This window comes from Macrobrachium nipponense, chromosome 37 (assembly GCF_015104395.2).
Source record: "Macrobrachium nipponense isolate FS-2020 chromosome 37, ASM1510439v2, whole genome shotgun sequence".
In the NCBI taxonomy this organism is placed as follows: domain Eukaryota; kingdom Metazoa; phylum Arthropoda; class Malacostraca; order Decapoda; family Palaemonidae; genus Macrobrachium; species Macrobrachium nipponense.
This window is the reverse complement of record NC_061097.1, coordinates 3928075-3935626: the sequence shown is the minus strand read 5'-3', so window position 1 is coordinate 3935626 and position 7552 is coordinate 3928075.

Below are 7552 nucleotides of genomic sequence, written 5' to 3'. Positions count from 1 at the left end.
TTTTTATATCCACCCATACCTTCACTCATATCCCCAAAGGCGAAATGGAATGAACTTTGGATATAACTTCACTTTGACCATTAACATTTATATTTTATTAAAAAAGCGGGAGTATTAGCTTATTGAGGTATTTCGAAAAGGAATGGGAAGGAATTTATTTTTCTTAACTGTGTGTCAAGAAAAACGTAAGTAGATACAGAGTTCGAAGGCCTGACAAAATGGTGAAAGAAACAGAGCTGGATATTGAGCAGCTCCAAAGAGGGACTGCTGGAATTTTGTCTTTGTAAGACGAAATTTTTACACCCTATCTCACTTCCTCTCTTTCTCTATCTCAACCCTTGGCTTCCTCCTACCAAATGGGAATACAGTAAACTAAATAAAAATTCTTCATCCTAAACCCTACTATTTATTGTTTTGAAAAATTAAATTCCTGTAAAAGATCTGTTAGCTGAAAAATATCAACATTGCCAGGAGTTTAACACGAAATATTTACCTTGCTGATACCTTGACTTATCATCAGCTACCGAATAATGTTATTGTCTTCTCCAGAAATAATTGATATTGGGACCTGTAGAACTGTAGACCACAACGCGATTTTTACTGGACAAAAAGTAATATTTATGCTACCTTTCATTTTATAAATAATAGTTTATTTAGAAGGAAAGTCTACATATATTTCAGAAAGTTATCCCCGCTATACACCCTAAACTATACACCTAAAAAGAAAGAAAGAAAAAAAAAACTAACGACCGGGTCATTGTTTCACTTTAAGGACCGTCTCAGCCAATCTTTATCTTCGAATGCTGTGTAGAATATACGTGCCCAGGATGTGATCGCAGGATCTATGTAGGATGCAGGACGGGGCTGCTGAGGGTTCATTTTGAAGCACATATAAGACTTCATTTTAGATCGGGCAGTAGGCTGTCCAACCCTGAACATTCCAACATAAGAAATCACTCCAAAATATGTAAACCTATACAGAATATAAAGACTTCACAGTTATTGGAAGAGTTAACAATGAAATTGACCAGAATATTTTAAAATCTGAACAACTTTGACAGTTTTTTTAAATGTTTCTTTCATCGGGTGGGTTCTTTGTCTGTAGTTTTACGCTCAATCTGTTTTCATATTTGTTTTTCATCTCATATTTCTTATTGATTTTCTGTATTTTAGTTTTTTTATACAATTTATATGAATGTTGATAAGAGGATATTTAAACTATTATAGTGTCTACAACTAGTTCAGCCTTGAAAACGTTTTATGTAGTACAAGATAACTATCCCTTCGTTCCACCTTGTGCACTAAAGAGCAACGGCTCCTTCTCACCCGCAAAACCTCGTTTCGATACCCTGTTGAGTAAAAATCTACTTAGGTGAAACACGTTTACATGTGTTCATGTCCAAAATATATCACAGTGATAGGGGTCAGTAGAATGAAATGCTAGCAACTCGAGTGGTGATGGGTTTTGGAGTTTGGTAAAATTCACTGATATATTAGGCCTTAGTCGCTTGCCCGGGAAAAATCCTAGGTTACGAAAGTGCTCAGGTTCCGACACTTTTTTTATGACCTGTGTGCCCGAATTGCTGTGCACTGGACTTTCACTCGAAAGACCGGGGTTCGGTCCCGTGGTGATCCAGGAATTTATTTCTGCGAAACACGTTCCCATCCGTTCTTTTCCATGCACACACACACACCCTTAATCCTTGTATATGATTAAGGGTGGTGTGATAAAATTCTTGCACATACAAGAGCGTGTGCGCGCGCGCGCACGCACACACACACACACACACACACAACACACACACACACACATATATATATATATATATATATATATATATATATATATATATATATATATATATATATAAGTACATACATAATTACACAAAATGGCTAGAATGCAGACGGAGAAGGACAATTTTTCTCTGTTTTTTGATAGGAAATAATTTGCCTTCGAGAAGAGATCTGATACCCAAGGAAAAGAAATTTCCTCCTTCTTCCTCTCTCTCTCTCTCTCTCATTTTCTCTTCTATCCTCTCTCTCTCTCTCTCCTGCAAGAAAAGAATGTAACAAATGGTACTCAATACATTCTGTGGATTTGCCCTCACATTTTTCGGCTTTCGCCATTTTCCCTTCACTCGTTATTTATTCCTTTTATCTATATATTTCATTTCCAGAGTTATCAGTGATGCATTCGTTCTTATAAACCCTCTAGGTTCCTGCATCTTATTCCTCTTCATATTTTCCACTGGTATCGCATCGCTTTCATTTTCCATTCATTTACTCTTATTTTCCACCTGCTCTTTTAATAAATTCCTTTTTACATTCTTTCGACATTTTAGATATTTCTTTCACCTACTGTCAAACTGCATCGGTGCACAGTCTGTACCTCGCAGACTTCGGTACATTTAATAGATTTTATTTTTATGATATTCACTTAGCTTGTATATTTACTCTTCTTCTTCTGATTCTCCAAACTCCTACTTCATAAGTTACCACAGAACGACAATTAATAATAATAGTAATAATAATGATAATAATGATATGTGTTGAAGGTAATAGCTGCATCAGTGGCATTCACTTTGTATAGGGTTTTCTCTATTTGGCAGTAACACGCAGAATTTTGTCATACTTGGAGAGGATAACAGGTTGCAAATAGTTTATTTCCGATTAATAAATTATAACAGTAACAGGATACTGAAATCAGAGTTCATCTACTGTAGAGTTGTTCCTGAGGAGACAGTCCTCTATTCAGTTTTCCTTCAGGAGAGTGTCGTCTGCAATCTTAATAAGGTGACGTTTTGCTCTGGCGCCACCGAAAGACGGGGGTAGCCTTATATTCGATTTGAGTCAACAACCACAGCCGTTCTGTCCGCCCTCTGATCCTAAAAACTACTGAGGCCAAAGGACTGCAAATTTGTGTGTTGATCATCCATCCACCAATCATCAAACATACCAAATTGCAGCCCTTCAACCTTGGTAATTTATATTTTACTTTAGGTTAAAGATAGACATAATTATAGGTCTAGCAGCAATATAGGGCAGGCTATCACGGGCCTTGGTTAAAGTATAATGGGCCGCGGCTCATACACATATACCGAGACCACCGAAAGATAGATCTATTTTCGGTGGCATGGATTATACGCTGTTCAGAAAATTCGATTATGCCGACGAACATTCGGAGCATTTTTTACTTGTTTTGTTCTCTCTCCATGTAGTGCTTATGTATTACACTGAGTTCATTTCATGATCATTTCCACCAGGATAGTCTAACGTTCGCCTCATCGAGGTCATATTACTCTTAATGATATGATGGCCCTTTTTTGAGGAACAACTGATAATTGGGTATGAACAGAGCCGAGGGTTTCATCCATTATTTCTTGTTACTCGAATGTGCGTTATTACTAGGAATAGTAGACAGTCTCCATTGATGACTTGCCGTTTTTCGAGGTAATTTTTTCTTTATTATTTCCGGTCCACTACATACAATGGGAATATGTTATAACAAAGTGGATGGATTTCATACTATTTACCCACGTATATGAATACTAAAAAAATAAAGACCCCGTCCGTAATTATCGTAGAACTAGTTTAGTTACCTGCCATTTACTGCCGAATGTAAATTAACAACAAACTTCGATGCTAATACAGTATAATGTTTGCATCTCTCTCTCTCTCTCTCTCTCTCTCTCTCTCTCTCTCTCGTAGTAGCCATCTTGCTTGGTGAGACGTACCCCGCGTGAAGTCAGATTAATCAACAGATATCACAAGTTTAACATACGACTAGAATTTGAGAAATATCTAGAAGTGTTCGTGAACTATCGGTGATAAGATTAGTGTGAAAATAGTAGGATAAAGCGTCTTCTAAGTTAGTTTAACAAGTGTAATACTGAAATCAGAACAAGATGGCAGTAAGTTCCAACTGCGGGAAAAGGTGGCGTAATTTAGCTTGCTTGGCAGATTCGCAATACGATGAGGTAGCAGGAAGGGAACTGGCATTTCTCATCTATGAAATCAGCAACAGTCCTAACCAAAAAGATACAAAAGCATTCATAGATATATTAGAAGGATATAATCCTTCAAACTGGAACAAATCTAATGAAAACATCTTGAAAATAATTGAAGAAGTTCCAAATAAAATCCAAGTGGTCAAGAGACTCATAAAGAAAATATACATAAACCAACATATTCCGACAAAGAAAATGAATAAGGTGAATCTTGTGAATATCCTAATTGATGCATTAGGAAAAAGAATGCCAAAAGCATGCAAACTGTGTAAGGTTTGGTATAGCATAGTCAATCCACAAAACCTAATCAGAAAATGTGCTGCATGCAACATTCCGACCCATCCACAGTGTGCTGAGGTAATGCAAGATTTGAGAAAAGATACAAGAATTTTTTGTTCAACATGTCTATCATGGATAGACAATGTTATTAAATCAAGATTGAATGTACAAATAGTTGAGGATGGAGAAGAAGAAGAGGAAGAGGAAGAAGAAGAAGAAAAAGAAGAAGAGGAAAACGGAAGAGAAGTAAACAAAAATGAAATGACAGAAAAAAATAAGGAAAACAAAGAACAAGATAAAAGTATGGATGCAGAGATACTCATTGATACTACATATGAGGCAATAAGCAGCATACCTACGAAGAAATAAATTACGATATGACAACAGAAAAGCAAATCCCGAAGAGGCTCTACCCAGATCTACAATGACGGGAAAGAGAAAAAATAGACAAGAAAGACAAAATCTGCAACCTTTTGAAAAGAGGGAATTGCAGATTTGGAGAAAGATGTTACTACAAACATCCTAAGGTATGTCAAAACTATGAAATATATGGTAAATGTGCATACTTAGATGGCTATGGGGATGATTGCAGAGATCTGCATCCAAAAATATGTAAAAACCTAAAAGAAGGAAAGGATGTAAGTTCGACAAAAATGCAAATATATGCACCCTGTAGCCATGAATCATAATCAAATAAATAACCAACCAAGTAATAAAATCCAAAATAAGAAAGAAACAAATAAAAGAGAGAAATCAAGAATATCAGGTAAAAGAGAAAAGCAAACCACCAATGAGATATGCAGAGGTGTCAGCAAAAAATTTCAAAGCATCAGCTCCGAAATTCTACTCAAAGAGATAATAAAACTGTATTTATTATGCAAGAGGATATTGCAGAAACGGAGAAAATTGCAGATTCAGACACAAAATGAATAATTATGATGAAGGAAGATCAAATATTATGGAAAAGTTGGATTTTTTAATGTCAGAATTTCTGGAAATGAAAAAAAGAACAACATACCAGAACAGGAAAGAGACATGGGAATCCTTATTAATACCAATATTAAATGAAGGAGAAAACACGCAAACCATCATAGTGATGAATGCGCAGGGTTTAGTTACGAGTAACTCAAAAAGAAAAATAGAGTACTTAGAAGAACTAACCCAAAATGAAAAGAAAATAGATATGAATGATATAAGTGAAACCTGGTATTCCCAAGAGACTGGGAATGATGATCAAATAAAAGGGTTCCAAACTTATAGATCAGATAGAAAAAATAGGAATCAAGGGGGAACCGCAATATATGGGAAAGACAAAAAACAAGGAAAAATATATGAGAAATATAGTAACTCAGAATGTGAACTAATAGCGGTAGAATTTGAATCTGAAAAATTGATGAACATAGTAATATATAGACCTCCTAATACTAAAGAGTTTGACTTAATAATTGAAAAATTGGATGATATATGTAGAATCACAAGGACTGGACTATTCTCCTATCTGGTGACTTCAACTTTCCTTTCGTAGAATGGAAAGAACGAATAGGAGACTGTGGTTGTACTTATACATATAAAAAAGAGAGTAATAGTAGTGCAGAAGATAAGAGGCAATTTGAAAAGCTATTAGATATGCTACTAGAATACAACATTCAACAAATAAATCACCTGCCAACAAGAAAGGAAAATACTTTAGACCTAGTATTTGTGAACGAGATGAATTATGTTAAAGAAATAATAGTTTATAATGCGAGTATTTCAGATCATAATGTCATAGAATTAACAGTTCATTCCAAAGCAAGTGAAAATAGAGATAAGCAAGAAATGAAAAAGTGGGAAGGATATGGAAAATACAACTTCTACAGTAAAAATATAAAATGGTCAGAAATTAATGAAGAATTAAACAAAGATTGGGATAATATTTTCGTAAGTGATGACATAAGGGTAAATACGGAGATATTATATAAAATATTGGAAGAAAATAGTGGATAAATACTATACCGAAGAAGAAAAGCAAACATCATTCATGCATACCAAGAGACAGAAGGATCTTGTTCCAGAAAATCAGAAAGTGGAAAAAAGATCTTGCAAAGAAAAAAATGCATGGAAAGTTATAGAACTAAAAAGTAAGATAGAAAATGCAGAACAAAAGATTATACAATCATAAGAAAATGAAATGAAAAACGGGACTTGGAAGAAAAAACCCTATTAAATATCAAGCAAAACCCCAAACTATTATACTCATAGCGAAGAAGATGAATAAAAGAAGAATAGAATAGGCCCTCTGAGAATTGAATGGGAGACTAACGAATGAAAAAAAGGAAATTTGCAGCATACTGGCAGAAACGATATAAGAGAGAATTCACCCCTAGAATAGATAATGAAGATAATGATATAGAAGTAAGGGACGAAAATAGTGAATATTTAGCTGACATAGAAATTAATGAAGCTGATATTGTGCAGGCAATTAATGAAATTAAAAATGGAGCTGCTGCAGGGCCGGATGGAGTTCCCTGCTATTTTGTTAAAGAAAGTAGTTAATTCTATCGCAAAGCCACTTGCAATATTATTAAGACAAAGTGTAGATACAGGCAAGATTTATGATGAGCACCAAAATTAGGCAATATAGCACCCCTACTTTCAAAAGTGGATCAAGACTAGAGGCAAGTAATTATAGGCCTGTGAGTCTAACATCACATATTATGAAAGTGTATGAAAGGGTAATGAAGAAAAATATTATGAAACATTTATAAAAAAATAATTGTTTAATATAGGACAACACGGTTTCGTACCCGGAAAAAGTACACAAACCCAACTGTTAGTCCACCGTGAGAACATATTCAAAAATATGAAAAGCGAAATGAAACAGATGTGGTTTATCTAGACTTTGCAAAAGCTTTTGACAAAGTACACCATAATATAGTTAAGCAAAGAAGGAAACGAAAATTGAAAAAACCACAATAATTCGTAGATATAAAGCCAGGAAGATGGTTAAAAGAATTTTTACATAACAGAAAACAGATAGTTATTGCAACGATGAGAAATCGGATGAAACCAAGGTAATCTCCGGTGTGCCACAAGGTAACGGTGCTAGCTGCAATACTGTTTGTTATTATGATTGAAGACATAGACAGTAATGTTAAAGGATTCGGTAGTGAGTAGTTTCGCTGATGACACAAGAATAAGTAGAGAAATTACTTGTGATGAAGATAGGAACGCTCTACAAAGAGACCTTAACAAAGTATATGATTGGGCAGAGGTAAATAGGA